The 17,876-nt window shown below is 41.6% G+C and overlaps 1 long non-coding RNA gene across 1 annotated transcript in view; it reads left to right on the forward strand.

The window, feature by feature from the left end:
* The first annotated feature begins 6,543 nt into the window (after positions 1-6,543).
* LOC114013233 (uncharacterized) overlaps positions 6,544-17,876 on the forward strand; it is a 43,220-nt gene continuing 31,887 nt past the window's right edge. Inside the window, exon 1 of the long non-coding RNA XR_003556115.2 lies at positions 6,544-6,706. This is a non-coding gene — a long non-coding RNA (uncharacterized LOC114013233). The remainder of the gene's footprint in view (positions 6,707-17,876) is intronic.

Genomic DNA, 17,876 nt, shown 5'->3' on the forward strand with positions numbered 1-17,876 from the left:
TATGCATTCTGAGAGCAAGAAACCTGACTTCCTTTCTGTGCTGATATCTCATCCCACAAGCAGTTTCCTTAGCAAAAGCAGTATATCACAGAACTCCATTGTAAGTGTCTATCAGAACAGGCTGTTGGATAACTTTACAGTTGGAGCTATCACGGTGCTGTATGCTGGCAGCAGGTGCCTCTTGCCACCTTGTAGGAGACACTCAGCACTTTCCCAGACTGGATTGTTAACAGTTTAATTTCTATGTGGGAATCTACCAATCATTTGCAACTAGCAGAAAAGGTGAACGTTACTTATATATTGTTTGTTTAAGCTGTCATTGGGAGCCTAGCTGGATCTTAAGTCATTCTTACACCTGCTTTCATTGCTGTCCTGAAAGAGATTCAAGAAGCTCAAGGAAAATGACCGAAATTAGAAGGTTATTGGATCAGACAGGATTAAAAAGGCCTAGCACCCATTTGACTTCCATTACTGCCTAGTACCTTGACCCACATAGGGTGCCTAGAGCATGGTTTCGAAGCTTTGTAAAAATCTGGCTTCTGTGTCATTCCTGGATTGTTTCCAGCAACAAATATTAGCAGCTCACCATGATCTTTCCTCTTGGCAATGTTCAGCAAAATGACTGTCTGCTGTCAGCTTCACTGACGTAAATCCAAAGCAATGTCATTAAACTCCAAGGGGAAAATTCAGTTCTGTTTCTTCAACTCCACTGACTTCAGGGGGCTTGCATTGGTAAGTCAGGGCATAGACTAGGCACTCCTCACTCTTTTCAGATTTACACTAGGATCACTGAATTCAAATCTGGCCCATAGTCATGTCATCACTTGAAAACCATCCTTGCCAGAGAAATTAGATCAGGTTGTTGGTATTGCTTCAGATAATTGTCCTTTCTTGATAAGTTTTTTCTTCATACCAGTAATGAATGTTTCCTTTTATTGGGTGGACTGCTGAAAGTGTTAAATCAGAAGTCAATATAAAGAACAATTCTGGGTAAAATATAGAACGTTGAAAAATATAAAATTCTTAGGGCAAAAACTAAAAGGAGAGAGTTTAACATAGTTGACATCTAAGCAAGTACATAAGCAAGTACCTTGTTCAGCCATGGTTCCTGAATGGAAAACAGTGGCCGTAATGATTCCAATACATATAGAAAACACAGAAAGGAGCGTTAGGCAAGGGAACCTGCAGACAGCGTGTCTGAACTGAAAAGCAGTGTAGGGGTAACAATGTCTAAATGCAGTCCCAAATTTCCCACAGATTTCAGGGCTAGCAAGTAGCAAGTCTTCTGTCCCATCCTTGATGATCACAGATTGTCCAGTACTTAGTTTTTCATTATGTCCTCCAACATGGTAATGACAACATCTGAAGTCTTTTAATGTTCTTTTGTGGGGTTGCATAAGCAAATAATAACTTGCTGAAGTTTGGAGAGGTTAGCAGTTAGTTTTACCAATTTCAGGTAGTCTTTTCCTATCACAGAGAGAAAGTGTCACAAATCAGCTTCTGTATTAAAAGTGGGTGAGTATGTACACCAAGCAACAAGGACGTCCACGGTGTTATTCCCTTTGCTTTATTGTGAGCAAGCCTCAGGAAGCCACCCACTCTGCTTGTAAAGATTTTTGCGAGCGCCACACAGCACAGCTTATCAGAGGGAAAACCCATCTTTGTGGGAGGGGTTTTGCTACTGCAGTTCATCTGCCTTCATGTTTGATCTGTTACTCTGTTTAATTTCCCTGTCATGGTCTTGCCAGGAATGTACTCACACTGTTCAGAAACGGGTCTCTCCTGCCCTTTTAGAAGCATGTGACTCATTTCCTTTCCACGGTGACTTCTCTTATCAAAAGTGTAAGCAGAAATAAGGCAGTTATCTTGGATCATCAGTGATTTGCATATCTGTGTTAATCATTTAGCCCTGAAAATCTATGCCAAAATCTTCATCAGCTTCAGTGGGATTTGTTGCCATCTCAACATTTCTGAAAATCGGGCCACTTTGGGGAACTGGACTACTGACAGAAGAGCCCAAGTTTGGGTACCATTTCTTAAAGTTCTGGCCTTCATTAATTTTATCAAGAAAAAAAAGTCAGGAAAAAACAATAACAGTGCATTTTGCCGAAGAACTATCTGTAGCTCTATCACTTGGGTAATGAGAGACATCGTCAACAGACCACTAAGCTGACCTAGTATAATTTCAGCTTAGCTGATTGGCATTTAATAGCTTTGATGATCACTTGCTGAAAGCTTGCCACGTTATCCGTGTGCCATGCTGTCTTGTACACAAAGGTGCACAAGTATTTCTCAGGCTCACCTTCAAAGAGGAAAAAAAAAAAAACCAAACCCTACAAATTCTCTGTGAGAGGCTCAGCACAATAAATGTGATCTGTGATGCTCTGGTCCCAAGCAATGGCTACAGGCCCCCATCCCTACTGTCAATAAGGAGACACAAGGAGACTCTGGACAAATCCTTTGTTCTAGAGAGAACAGAATAAGATGATGTGGCAACAGTGCTGCTGTAAATATCCTTATCAAGAAGCCTTCATGAAGCCCTTTCCTATCCAACATTTCTGCTATGCTCATGACCATAATATCTCTGGTTTTCCTTCCAAGCAGAGAGAAACAAAGGAACACAAAAGGTCCTCAGGCTAATTTTTCCTATGCACATGAGACTGGAACAAGTATGATACCATTTGGGCTCGAAGCTGGGCCAAGAAAATGCATTTAGACCCAGGGATCTCCACAGCTCATATTCCCATCATGGGAGGCTTTGATCAGAGTACTCTACATCTGTGTCCACGTTACTCTCCACACGCAAAGGCAGCTCAGCTTACCTCTTGCTGTGCTCCTGGTAGCTGACACGTGTGATCTGAGGTTTCCCCAAAGGGACAGAGAGGATGGAGTAAAGCTGCTCAGAACTGTGTTGCCCTGGCTTTGTTCTATTCACAGCTAATGCATGATGCAGCTTTGTGGGGCTCTTCTTATTCTCTCCATCTTTTCCCCTGGGGTCGTATGGTCATGCCAATCATTTAAAGAGAGGATAAAGGCAGATACATAAAGGCACAGTAAGGGAGGGGTAGCGTGCCCTCCAGCTACTTTGCCCAGCCGTGGAAGATTTTCCCTACACAGTTTTGCTCCTCTAGGCATGGTGGAATACACTTTGATTTTCCATCCTTTCTGAACTCATTATCATCTGAAGTCAGTGACATTGGTACAAATTAACACCTGATCTCTGTTTCTAAGGAAGAGAAAACATACCAGGTGGACATTTAGAAAAATCAATTCCCATGATAAAGCCAAGGATATTAAAAAAAGAGAGAGAGAAAGAAACACACAAAGATTACAGAGCGCAGCTCTCCCACAGAAGCAGACAGAGTGGCAGCCAGCCATTGTTCAGAAAGGCAGCATCAGCACCAAGAATCAGATGACTAAGCTCCTGATAATGAATGAAATATTTTTGCTATGCTGAAAAAATTCTGGCACTGCAGGAGGACTTAGGATAAAGGAAGCAATTTGAAGGGCCATTCTGAAGGACACCATCAGATACCTTTCTGCTACAAGAAATTCCAGTACCCTGAAAAGAAGCAATGGTTTTTGGATTCAGCAAGGGTAAAAGGATGCATGCTTAAATTAGTGTGGACTTGATAAGAACAAATGTGAATAGCATTCTCTGCTAAATGCCATCAGTTTTGTTGCGAGAGACATGATAGAGTTCTGGTTGAGGTTCAAATTGGCTCTGAAAAGGCAGTAGAGACTGGGCATCCCTGCTTCTTGCAAGCTAACATATGGCTGCAGCATCTTGAAGTATTAGTTCCTGCTCGGCTGCTCATTGTCACCCCTGTGCTGCAAGGTGGGGAGCCTATGCAGAGCTGGAAGGGAACATGTGCTTACAACTCAGCTGCTTCATTCGCAGTCTGGTAGCTCAGCACAAACCAACTTCATCCCAGAGCTTAGTGGTAACATCTCAAAGGAAGATTCACCAGCGCTCACATGCTCACTTGTCTTGCTATCACAGCTGCCTTCTAATATCCCATCCAGAGGTAATGTGGTTATCTGCATTGCGCTAAAGTGTCATGGATGTACCCATGTACCCTTTATGGGTACCCAGTCCATCACATTGCTTGCAGCGTGACCTTATGCTAGGCAAAAGAAGACAGCAACCAAATGAAGACTCTTGAGAGAGGGCATTCATAAGTCAATGTTATGTCTGACTGTCAGTGCCATTTGACTATACTGGAATAATGGAAAGACACTGCAGTTCACCCTTACAAAAATGAAGGATAGAAATATAAGTAAATGAAAAAGTTTGGATGCTCATGTATAAGAAGTCATACACACATACATGCATACATATGCATATGTCTATGTTGAAAAATTAAGGTTATATATACTCTACGGTAAGAAAATGGTAGCAAAGGAGGAGGTTTTACAATGTGAACTGGGCTTTGAAATGGTCTTCTTTCTCCTGGAAAATAGCTTCTGAGCTAGAACCCTTTCATTGAAATACACAAAATTTCCCCGTTAATGATACATATTTCAATTTGTGGGCTAAAATGTTTACAATGCTACTGCAAATAATTGATTCTTTACAAACTTACTGTGCTGCACCCTGTGAGAAGAGTTACTGGAAATCTTTTTTTAAAACAAACCTTCCCTTCAATACAGCCTAACACATGGATAGATTAGGTATCAACTTGGGGTACTGGAGGAAACAGCACAATTAAGACTGAGTCCCCCACATAATTCCACCACACAGAAGCCTAACTCCATCCAAAAATCAAACTTAGTCAGGACGGAGACTCCAGTTCAAGGTTTGCTCTTGTACCTGCAAACCAGGATATCTGCTTTAATGATTTAGTGAAGTCATTTTAAATGTTGTAAACAAAGTTGGGATCAGGTCTAGAAGTCAAAAATCGTGCTCATTTCCTAGCAATTCTGTTCCTTTTTATTCTGAAAACTGAGTAAGTCTAAACAGCCTCAGATTTCTTGCATTAAATATTAAACCCAAAGTCCAAGGCTTCAGCGGGAACACGGCATCTACAAAGCTTTCATTAACTGCGCTGTGAAGCTTTGAAGCTCCGCTGTGCAACTATTAGCTGATCTTATTTAACAAACTGCTGTAGGCCTATGTGTTGTTTGTGACTGAGCAGGTGATGATTTTCTCTTCACTGCCACCAGTCAAGGACTTTCCACTACCGGGACCCAGGCTCCAGCTTTGCTGTAGCGGGGGAAAAGGGAAATGTTATCGCCATTGATTTCTAGTTCAAAGAAAGCTTTTTGCTTTCACACTTTGAGAAACACAGACTATCAGATCATCTCACAGCCAGGTTAATAGTGGGGTATGCTTTATTTTGTGGCTGACGCGGTTGTTATGTTTAGTGCTTGTAGGAATCGAGACCGCTCAGATAGCGATTTTTGCCCTCTGTATTCTCTAAATTCCTTTCTAAATCTATAGCCTGCTAACACTGGCCAGATTGTTTTCACAGACTCACAGATTTCACAAAACCCTCTTAGGTCCCGTTTTTCCTTACAGATGAAAGCAGTTGCATACATGAGGCTACTGTATAGTGACAAAGGGTAGTAAGTTATTTTGCTTACTTTCAAATAAGATGTTGTATCCTAGAGACCAGCTCTAATGCATCGAATAGCACATATGTATCCTGGTTTGGGTTGTGAAACTCCATCTTCTGGTAATGGTCATTTCATGAGCAGATGGTATGAAGTATCTGTTGATGCAAAGATAAGGTCAGGCTCCAGGATGTATTAAGTATGACACTGCAGTACGATAAGGTTCAGGTGCACCTGAAGATGACTTCACAGGAAGGGGAGCAGGAGGATAAACAGAATACAAGCTAGGAAAGGTTAAGGGATTATTGCTCTCATTACAAGCACTAGATTACTTAAAGCAAGAGAAACTCAGCAAATTCCAGTAAACAGAGGGAGAGGATGGATGCTACAAGAAAGAGATGACAAAATTGATCCTATGTCATTTTAGGCAACTCTGAATTTTGTGGCTTTCACCGTAAGCCTGATCTCCAAAGGAAATTATTAAATGCTACAGTCCTCACTGAAGACTTTCACTGAAGATTTATCAGTGTGGGTTTGCTCTTCCATTCCTTGTAGACTGATCAACATGAATGCTGTCATGCTGTCCCTGTGGAGTCTAGTCAGGTAGGATGCACCAGTTGTAAACTTACTACCAAAAGATTCCTGAAGTCTTGGGACTCATCCAGCCCCAGTGAAATCCTCCAAAATGTGGCATCTGGTCCAACTTAAAAGAATCCTAAAAGGAACACAAATAATGGCTAGGATATGTAATCACATTGAGAAACTGTTTGGAAAGAGACATGTTTTCTGATTGCTGTGTAAATGGTCCCAAGACTTGCATAAAAGCACAAGCTAACATGACTACACAAACCCTTTAGGAGCAAAGGCAAATAAGATAAGGATTTTCAGTTCTGTTGCCATTGAGTCTTTGAAGCAATGAGTCTAGACAAATCAAGTTCTGCTTAACCTCCTGCTAGAGATGAAATAAATATGCCCAGAAAGAAAACACATAAAATTACTATGCTTTAACTATAAGGGAAAAACCAAGTGCGAAAGAAAAAGACCTACACACACAACTCAAAAGGTTTTGTATTTTTCAGCATCTGTGGTCTGGTACCTACTTTCAGAGATCACCACTATTACAAGGAAACGACTGAACTGTCTCAGAAAGGTAAGAGAGTATAAGAAGTAAAAGGCTAACATGTTAAGTAAAGCTAGGCCTTTGGCATTCACATCAGTGAAATATCATGTAATACATGCCTCTGAAACCATGCCAGCCTGCATTGTGGCTGCTTACCTAGCTGAAACAGAACACTGTTATTGTGCTTTTTCTAATGAGAAGAATACTTTTTCATACCTAGAAGGTACCTCATAAAACAATCAGGCAGCAAATTTAACAAGCCAAAGGAAGTAATTTTTTTTATTATTATTTTTTTTCCGCACAGCACATAAAGCAGTTGTGGATGTGGAGTGCAATGCACAGAATGGGTTGAAAAGGGGTTTGGCAGATGCATAAAGGAGAGGGCCACTGTGGGTCATTAAATGTGATTAACAGGAGAAAGCACCCAAGCTGCTGACTGCTGGAAGGAGGGATGCCAAGGAGGAGTCACCTTGCATAGAAACCGTATTCCTTACATCCTTTCCTAAAATGTCCTTCAGCAGCCAACGTGAGTCATGACACTGGGTTAGGTGAAGTCTGTCTTGTGTGCTTCAGCAGTTGTGCTGCTACCTCATCTGCTGCTCCTTGTCTTGTAGCGCATTAAGATAATTTTGAAATGCCATCTCTCAGTTTGGGACCTGCCTCTTCCTTGGGTCCTGCACTGATGTAGGCACAAGAAAGATCTATTTTTCTGGCCATCAGCCACTATCTACTGTGCTGGTTAAGTGTGTCAGTTCATCATAGCTGTTAACTTCACAGTTTATCTGTAGAGTGGTCTTAGTTGCAGGTTCTCAGGGTGACAGATTTCCTCCTTACTACAGAGAAGAAAAGGGACAATACATGCAAAAGGGGGAAAGGGAACAAAGTAAGACATGAGAAGCAAAGAACTGAGGGAGAAAAAATGGCCAGAGTTATGTAGGAAGTAGACTGGTATTTCTTTTGTCAAATACATATTTTAAAAGCCAGTGCTCTGATGAACTTGCCTGATTGACGGCTGTGAAGGAGATTATTCTGGCCAACAGTGTCTCTGGACCATAGGACTGTGATATTATTTGTATTGGAAGACAGAGCTGTATGACGGAAAACAAAAACTTGCCTAGCTTCTTGCCTCATCTTGAAATATGGCCTCTGCCCCGAGGGTATTTTCACTCCCAATATGCAGCAGTTATCCTACGCCCCGTCAGATCTGGATAGCCATGCCAGGAATGACAGCGCTTACGCCTGCCAGCACGGGGCTCCCACGTGGACCATTAGGATTTCTTGTGATGCAGTGTTGCTTCTCAAACTGTGAGATAAATGTGTCTGTCCTCCCAGAAACATCAGGAGATGTGGGATGGTTCTGGGGGATGGTTAGGGCTTAACTGGTGTATTTGGTGTCCTTGCAGCAAAGAAAACAGGTTGCCAGACTGAGTGAGAGCTAAATCCAGCCTCTGAGTTGCACATCTGGCTATGCATGGCTGAGGTGATTTGGGGGGATGTGTGAGAGGAAGGGGTGAAACACCAAGAGTCCAGATTAAATCTGGAATGAATATATTCTCTAATGGAATAGTCAGATCCCTGGTTTTCTCTAGATCACAAACTCTTTCTGAGGTCAGGGAAAACCTCATTGTGGCACTAGTATTGCTGTGCTGCTATTGAAAACTGATGCATTGTTCACAGTGCTAAGGCTCTTTTCTCATACTGCCTGGGACAATTTACATCTTGTTGGAGTTCCTAAGAAAACAACTTACTACTGTCAAATCTCAAACTTTGACAAGCGTGCATCAGTCCCTACCCCATCCCAAGGGAAATATTTACTCTTATGGTTTCTGACAGGATTTTTGTATTTTACTTAGTGAAGACTGCGTATAACACAGAACCACACACCAACATGGGACACAAACCCGCTCAAGCTGGCATTCAATATATGCCTGGCAGTCAAGTAAATGAGAGATGGTTTCACCAAAGACATGGGGCCAATCAAATGAAATTATTCAGCTCCCAGTTTAGATTATCTGTGATTGAACTTGATTGTAGCACGGATGAAAACAAAACCTGATTTCAATAAAGGTCATAAAACCAGTGAAATATCTAGGTCTGGAACGTGTGGTTTCTAGTTAGCATTTCAGCAGACCCATCTCCTAGGCTACATGGGAATGATAAAAGAGCTACAGCCCTGAATTTTGCTACCTTAAAACCAGGTGAAGGTTGGATTTCAGCTCCACAGTGAAACTGCCCACAGTAGAGAACCAATCCACGTTACGTTACAGCTATGACTTCCTTCCACAGGATCCATCTCAAGTCATCAACTCCTATAAAGGGTCATATCCTGCATTTTTGTCAGGTCTTCTCTAAGTGGAAAAACCTTTTCTTTTATTCATCTGTTTTAAAAAAGATAATCCACTGCCACTTCCATGTTTATATTTTTACAGTTTCAGAACAAACCATTATTTTTTTAATGAGTCAAAAGCTGATAAATATCCTGCTTTTTATGTACTTGTAAGCTTCCCTGGGCACTCTGCACCACAAAGCTCACAATGTGCTGGTTCAGGATTGAACTGGGAAGGCAATTAAGCAAGTTGATACCCTCTCTCAAAAACCTAGTGCAGCAGAGATGTGCAGATAAATAATTGAATGAAACCTTATCTTTGCTGCTAAATACGGAGGAATTTTTTTGTATTTTGCATCACTTTAATTGAGCTAAGAAAGTCACAGACAATGCAAACTGGAGCTTTTAGTTCAAGCTGCACAGGGTCCAAGTTATTCCATAGTACCTGCGTTTTTCCCCCGCTCCTTGACCCCAGGTCAAGTCTGGATGGCTGATAAAACTGTTGTTTGATACCTCAGTCCTGAACTCAGACAAAAATGCTGACACTGTGCAGAAAAAAGTGCTTAGTAAAAGGCAAAGAGTGTCTCAGCACCAGAGACTTCATGGCTTTCCTTCATGCTGCTGAATATGAAACCCCTTCAGCTGGGTCCATAAGGAATGGGGAATAGGAAGGCAAAAAGGAGGAGCTAGAGAAATTGCCTTTATCTTGCTTCTCATTCTTCAGGGAAACAGCTCATCTTTGACTTTCTTAACAGCCATGATTCTTCTAAAAGAATAGAAAGATAATATAACCTTCCTTTTCCCTCGCCATGCAGTTTTCCTTTCTTCCTCATGCCCAAAGAACATGGAAATATTAATCCTGAAAGTAATGTAATGTATCTTCCACTCTTTCTTCTACACATCAGCTGTCTCCAATCCATGGTCAGAATACCTCTTCATACTTCTCCACAGTCCATCCTCTGCATTATCTCCGTTAATCTCTGTCTCACAAATTTTTCTCCATAGCTACCGTTCTGTTTCTTTCTCCTCATCTGAGACATTTTCTGGAGGTAACTGGGTGATAGAAATGAGGTGCTCTCATCTCACCCTACAGATTTCTCAGTGAGATAAGTGGAAGTCATCCCTGCCTGAACAACTCCTGGTCTTGTAGCAGGATGAGCCACTGTGCACTCTGCACCATGAGGACTTCAGACAAATCTCATCCCTGGGATGCATTTGATGCAAAAGATCTGGGAAGAGTCAGCTGGGGCTTTGCTTACAGTATCCAAGGCTCCAGATGGGGTTTTGACAGCTGTTATAACCTACTTACTGTAAGGAAGTTATTCCTGCAGGGAACTGGAAGCAGGTTAGGTAGGCAGCGAATCTGTGTGGACGTCATAACGAGCTCTGCTAGCTTTATATCATTACAGAGCTCTCCTCCAGTAAGGAGATTCTCTATGCTGGTCTTGCGGTCAAGTGACAGCTTTGTTTCCTAAAGGAGTAGCTCCAGGTGAGAATCTCCCTTTATAATTATTCTATCCTTGTTCATTTTCCCAAAACTGAAATAATTCGTCTAGGCTAGTAAAAATGCTTTAAGTTGTACACAAGGAAGTACCACGTCCTATCTCTCCTTCCCTGAAGGTATTTCCCCCACTTCCCTGCTCCTCTCCCTGCATCTAGTCCTGAGAGATAGGAACCCACTGCTTATTGTGCAGCGTCCTGATTTTCTGCCAAAATCCTTGTTTCTGTTTTAGTTGATCCTACTTTGCTGCGGTAAGTTTTTCTTCAGCTGCATCTTGTGAGCTATGAATCCTTCCTTGCCAAGTGCAGAGTTCATACTTTCCCTTGATTTACTGGCAGTAAAATATTGTCTGATCAGATGTCTTAGCACAATGCTATTCTCATCTAAGGATGACATTTTTACCTTTCAAAGAAAAACAGAGCTTCACTTGAAGATAAAAAGGAAGAGAGCTGAAGAATGTAAACAGAGTTTAAATTCTCTTATCAAAGTTAAAGAAGAAAAAAAAATGCCCCAAACTATTTTAAACAGAGGCCCTATATAAGGAAGTCTGCAAAACCACTTCCCATTTCATAGAACAGGATATGCCAAAGAAATGATACAGCTTGGCACAAATAACAAAGATAATTTCCACTTTATTTAAATACTACAAGGACATTTAAAGACATCTCAGGACATAAATCCCATTTTGATTACATTCTTCAGCTTTGCTTTAATGTTCTTTTTTCTGGGTAGAAGGGGAAACTAGGAGGATGGTCAAAACTTGTGGTTTGTAAAAATTATGAGCATCCTTTAAGCAGGTCTGGAAATTAAAATCTTACAGATCTTCCCCATGCAAGCCTAGAGAAGGAAACCAGCATGTAATCTTCTCCTCTTTGCTTTACTGGAACCCTTTTATTGCTCATGGCTGACCTGGAAGATGAGAGGTAATTTAAACTTTAATTGTCTCAATAAGAGCCAAGTAAAGAAAACAAAACTATATTAAAACAAACAGTCTATGGCCACTGAATCTATCCTCTTTCAGGCTTATCACCCTGGGGACACTGATGGATGGGGTCAGAATTCAAATCTTGTAGGCTGGGATCACTGATGAGAACAGCCCCTGCTGGCTGCTAAACAGATGGGCACCCTCAAACCTACACAGCCATGCACACATCCTTAGCTGATGGAAACCATCGCTTCTCTGCAGGAGTCAATAAAGAGATATCAATATTCAGCAGCTGGGAATCCAGCCTATACAATTTTCAATTTGGGTTAAGCTCAGGATTCACAAGTGTTGGATCCAAAACCGAGGCATGAGCAGTCCCTCAGGACTTCGCCATTTGTAAGTGCCAGTAAAAACCACACAAGTGTCAAGTAAACCTGCACAAATGCAGACTCTCATGTCTTGCATACATGCAAGGTTCACAAGAGAAAAGACATCTTGAGAGAGCTGTAAGAATTTAATTAGGCGTGCAATCCTATAGGCATCTTGTTCTTAAATCAGTTACGTTAGACGGATGAGTAATGATATTAAAAGCCAGTAGCTTCTGTCCCACAGGGAAAAAAGTGGGAATTTTGCACTGTTGGGGGGAAAAAAATCCATCTGTTCTCCATTAGGGAATGGTTCTGCAATGTGCCACAAAGAACTGTGTATGGTTTAGTTCATCCTTCTATACTGGCTTTAATTCTGTTCCTACAATTAAAACACTCTAAAAATCATTTTGTTAAGAGAGTAAGGGGAAGGAGTGACAGAAAACTCAAGGGAAAATAACTGTATACACAAATCACAGGCCCTGCCTAAATCTTAAGCTCCCGGTCCACACAGTGGGAAGAATAATTCAAGTCAGGGAAAATCCCAATTAAGTCTACAACATACCTAATATACTTCAACTAAACCAGTCTCCCTCATCATTCTTCTTAAATATCAAAACACAAACTCAATGTAAAGCAAAGTATCATTCTAGAAGTCCTAGAAGATGACTATAGATGTCTTGTTAAGCTCTGCCAACTCCTGAAAGTCAGAGTGGGTAGCATCTATCCATAGAGTCCACATACAGAATGCTGACCAATTAAGTCAGTCCTGGAAGTAAGAGTTGGACATTATAAAGTATCATTCCTTATTAACATACAGACAATACAGATGCAATAAATCTTCCAGATCTTCCAAAATCATCCAACATAGTTCATGGAAATATTTGGAAGGCTCAGATGCAGTGGGAGACCTTTGCTTGTGCATCCCTGCTCTATGGTCTCATTGGACTTTAAAATGGTCCAATGACTTCAGAGGTTGCAATGAGCCTGTTTCTCCTTGATGTGCAATGCAATGACTGCAGGGCACTACATACACACAGTGGCTCAATGAGTGCGGATTCAAGTGACGTTTTCAAAGGTATCATCTAAGACATGAGTTGGAGCTGAGAATCCAGATCCTCTAGGTAAGTTTTGATCGCCTGTCTCCAGGTGAGGGATCATGCCAGCCTGTACCCAAGGGCACAAAGGAGGAAAGGCTCCTTGAAACATTTCTTCTCCAACCTTGTGTGAGGCTGGGCACAATCCACTTCTAAATTATCTAAGGAAAGCAGTTCTGATCTGAGGAGAGAAAAGGAAATTTGCCAGAGAAATGTTTTCAGGACATAGTTATACAATAGCAACTAGAAAGGTCATCATGAAGCATCAGCTAGTGTTTGTTCCTGTGCCTTTCACTGAGCAAGCTTAAAATGAGGTTGGTTTCATATAAGTAATCACTCAGCCAATTAAAAAAAGAAAACTAAGAAGAGCCCTGTTCACTACCACCTTATAACATGAGGGGACTAATGCAGAGATCTTATTGCAGTTTGGTGATAGCATCTTTGCTCCTTATGAAGCCTGCCAGTTAGTAGAGACAACTGCCAAAAATAAGTCCTGTCTTTCCTAGGCAAGGACACAACAACCCTAACTGGGGCAATGGAGGCAGGTAGGAGAGTCTGAAAAGTGAAAGGAAGAGAGCAATAATCAAAACAACTTTGTTTTGTTCTCACCACTGGGTGTGTCCTTGTTTTGAGTGAGGAAGTAACTTAGTTTAACATCCAGATCAGCTGAAAAACCTCAGCTTTACCGTAATTGAAGTTCAGTTTTTCACATCCCTTTGCTCTTCCCTTACACCCTGTTGCACTTTCATGATTGACCAGCAGTCTCACCTCAGTGCTGGTCAGACTGGTTAATTTGATGACCAAGGCCAACTTCCTTGTGAAACAACTGCTGTAAAAAAGCTGTTTCTGCATATGTGCCTGCACCTGTTCTCTTCCCATTACTCCTCAAACATCGAATACAGACAAACATGAAGCAGAAGCTCTCTCTGGGAATTTTGAGGGACAAAAGAGCCTTGTAAAACAAGCCAGGAAGGTGTATTATTACAGAGGATAAGAAAATAAACAGCCACATAGTCCTCTGTCCTCATTCCCAGAGCTTTTTTATGTAGCTCAAGCACCACCACACAGGTAGCACCAGCACTCCCACAGCTGCTATGCTGACCTTTCCTCAAACACCTCTCACCTCATAGACAATCACCTTTTTTCCTTGATTCTGCCACAGGAGAAATTCAGGTCAAGATACACAAGTCCTGATGGAGCCATGATGGTGGTGATTCACTATAGACTGTCTGGAATGATAGGAGGGCCAAAGTACAATGTCTTTTACCCCATTATTTCTTCCAAAGGATTTTGGGAAACTGAGTACCAACAGGTTAAAGAGAAAGGAAGAAAATGTCATCGTGTAATGCTGGTGTAAAGCTTTGCTCCATCAATCTCAGCTTGAGAACAGGAGGGAAAGACTGAATGAAGAAGGTGTTACTTGCTTGCTAATGTAAAGAAATTGTGAGAAATTACCCATGTAGAATTCGTAGAGCCTGCCCCTGCCAAATGACTTTGGCATGTGGGATCCTGTAGAACCTGTCCCTTCAATCAATTTGCCAGAAGTCTGAATTTAATTAAACTGTTCAAGGGAGACTTCTGGGGGCTTTTTGCATGTGGGACCCTGAAGAGTTTCGTGACCATTCAGAAAATTGTTGTTTTCTTTGAAACAATGGCATGTGTATGGAAATTGCATCCAGCAGTTGTAGGTTTCATCTTCTACAATGTCACTTCAGCTGCTAGAAGAAAGGTGGCACATTATGAAATTGTTCATAGAGCTACAAGGCTTTTATTTCCCTGCACTTTCTCAGAATGAAAAAATAAGTCACTGTGCTGAGATGTGGTATCTTGTGCGGTCCATTGCTGGACAGAGATGTGGAAAGTGCTACTCCTGAAACAGGACCACATCATGCGACATCTGTATGTACAACACCAAGGGCAATACCAAACCCAGAAATCCAACAGATTTGAAGCACCTGACACATGAACAGTCACCCAGAGCTTTGCTTCCTGCTGGATGTGTTTTTTAGGCAACCCTTGAGATACTGCAGGTTTCCACTGGGGTGGAAGAAATTATGGCAGCAATAGGTTAATTAGAGCTAGCTGGTTAAAAATAAAACCACGTAGTTTACGCAGGTGCTCTGTCTTAAAACAGGATGTGGGGTAAGCTGTGAACATCATCAGAAATGGCTCTTTCTTTGGGTGGCGTCAAGAATATAGACTTTTAAGCAACTTGTCTATTTAACCTGTGTGGTTTCCTGAAGGCTGTGCTTTTCTGTAACTTCTCAGAATAGTGTGCAGGTCATAGGTTAGTTTTGTTGATGAACAGGTCCCCTGTTTAAACTGCACAGATAATGATCAGGGCTAAAATACATCAAGGTAGAGTTGTTCTCTGGTTGCCACTTGCAGAACTCAGTACCTTATTTGTCTTGACAGTGGTGCTGATCTGCAGGTTGGATCTATTTCCAAATCCAGACACCTTTTCTCTCTCATTTAGGGTTTTGTAACTGTAGTTTCATATTATTTCACTGAGAATGGGGGATCAAACGTAATGCCCACAGCCCACCCCACCTCCCCCCACCTCTGACAGCTGAAGTACTGCAAGATCCTTAACAAGATTGCAGTAATAATTTTAAAGAAGATCCTTCACAACCTTTACATTTACAGGATGATCATTCACTTACTGGGAAGGAGCAGTCTTTGAATGACAAAGTTTATTATTTTGTTTTACTAGTGCATTTGGTTGAAAATTATTCAACTGTTGTGCAGCACTCACTGCCATAAAAATGCAAGCCACTGAGATTTTGATGTTCTGCAGCAGGGAATGAAGCCAAACGTATCAGCCCTGACCTGTCTATTTTCTGTCCTTAAATTGAGCTCAGTGGAGCAAGGAAGTCCCTTTTAGAGTGAGCATCTGAAACATTGGGTCTCTGACCGGAAAGGAATACTTAACAGCAGCCTTTGTATTGCTTTTACTGAGAATGGATAAACAAGTGGGTATCAAGGCTGTAGAAGTTTGTCCTTCACCCCTTCATTCCCTTCCCCCTTTATATTTTCTCTAGAAGTTATAATGAGCATAACTGATACCTCAAACGTCTATCAGACTGTATAGTGAGATCTTTTTCCCATTCATAGTGGCAAGACTCTCCATTTCATCACATGCACGGATACAGGAGATAGCTACTAAAGATTGTATTGCTATTTCTTATCTTTCCCACATTTTACTTTAATCCCTAGTGTGAATACAACACCTAGCAAAATATGTATTCTTGGCAGCTGAGAATCTCTGGGGTTCTCAGGTCTCAATAGTTTCGTAGTTTTGAAGAAATGGATAACAATGTGGGCTGCAAGATAAGCAACTTTCTGCCCATGCATGGAAAGGGTGTGGCACCCAGCAGCTTCTCAGCTATCGATGCAGAAAAAATGCATGTCTCACTTCCATCATCACAGCCCTGTAATACAACTGGTACACAAAACCAAGAGTTTGTAAACTACTCAGTAAACAACAGGGAGTTTGTAACCACCAAGCAGATCCAAGAGAATTGTTTCTTTTGTTGTTTGCCCTCAAGGTAAACAGTATTGCTAATAGCAACACTGTGAAAATTCAATACATTGACAGAACAATTTTCACTGTGAAGTACTTTACGACCTAGAAATTCAGCTGTGGAGTGCCTGATATGTCATTACCCAGGTTTCTGCCAGGAGTATGGGATGCGGCTGGTCTGAAGGGAAGCATTTCTATCAGCGACTAATAAGGAGAATTCAGAGAAGCAAATTCTACACATTGCCCAGTGACTTTCTCAGACAGCAGAAATGCCAGAATTTTCTTGCAAATGATGTTGAGGTACTTTTAATGATCATAGCTGTGAAGGCCTTTGGCTCCTGTTTCACAGAAGGCATGACACCTTCAAAACAGCCCCGCTCCGTGTCCAGATGAGGCCCTGGGTCTGAGGAAGGATGAGATCTATTTTATCACTGACATTGCTTCCAGCAACACTTACACACCCTCCACTGTGTGTTGTTACCCAGAAGTGACCTCCATCTTCTGGGTTCAAATGTAGTGCAGTGTCTCGAAGCAGTGTGCCAATTCGGGGAAGGGTGTGCATGAATTTTTCTTACTGTTTGCATGCAGAACAGTTAAATGCTGACTCACAACTCACAGAAATCAGTGGAGATCTCAGTGAGACTGGACTGAGCCATAAGCAAGGAGATGCCCTTCATACTGTAACTTCTTGATTTTTATTGGCCAGCGCTCATTTTTTTTTAAATGGCAACAGATCTCAACATTTGACTATTTACACAGCTCTTGTACCAACAAATATTTTCCCCAAAGTGTTGCAGTAATTAACATATAAATAAACCATGTCTTTTCAAAGCCGATGACATATGTTAGCAAGTGTTTGCCAACACAAAGCTTAGCACAGCAAATACAGGGACATTTCATTTCTTCATCTTTTCAGGCAGACTGTTCCTAAGACAGGTCATTAGCAAGTTGTAGAGCCTCCAATTGTGATCCATATGGCAGGAACTAACAGTTATCAACCACATCCATCTCACCAGCCTAATCAGTGCCTTTGGAAGGATTTTCAGGAACACAACTTAAAAAGTACGGGAAAGCAATACAGAGATGTATCCATAGCTGATGTAATTTGGCATAGTTAGAATCATAGAATCATTTAGGTTGGTAAAGACCCTTCGGATCATCAAGTCCAACCACTAACCTAACACTGACAAGTCCACCACTAAACCGTGCTCCCAAGTGCCACATCTACACATCTTTTAAACACCTCCAGGGATGGTTAACCCACGACTTCCCTGGGCAGCCTGTTCCAATGCTTGACAACCCTTTCAGTGGAGAATTTTTTCCTAATATCCAATCTAAACCTTCCCTGGTGCAACTTGAGGCCTTTTCCTTGTGTTCTGTTGGTGTTACTTGGGAGAAGAGACTGACCCCCACCTGTCTGCAGCCTCCTGTCAGGCAGCTGTAGAGAGCGATAAGGTCCCTCC

Source organism: Falco peregrinus, chromosome 3 (genome assembly GCF_023634155.1).
Source record: "Falco peregrinus isolate bFalPer1 chromosome 3, bFalPer1.pri, whole genome shotgun sequence".
In the NCBI taxonomy this organism is placed as follows: Eukaryota; Metazoa; Chordata; class Aves; order Falconiformes; family Falconidae; genus Falco; species Falco peregrinus.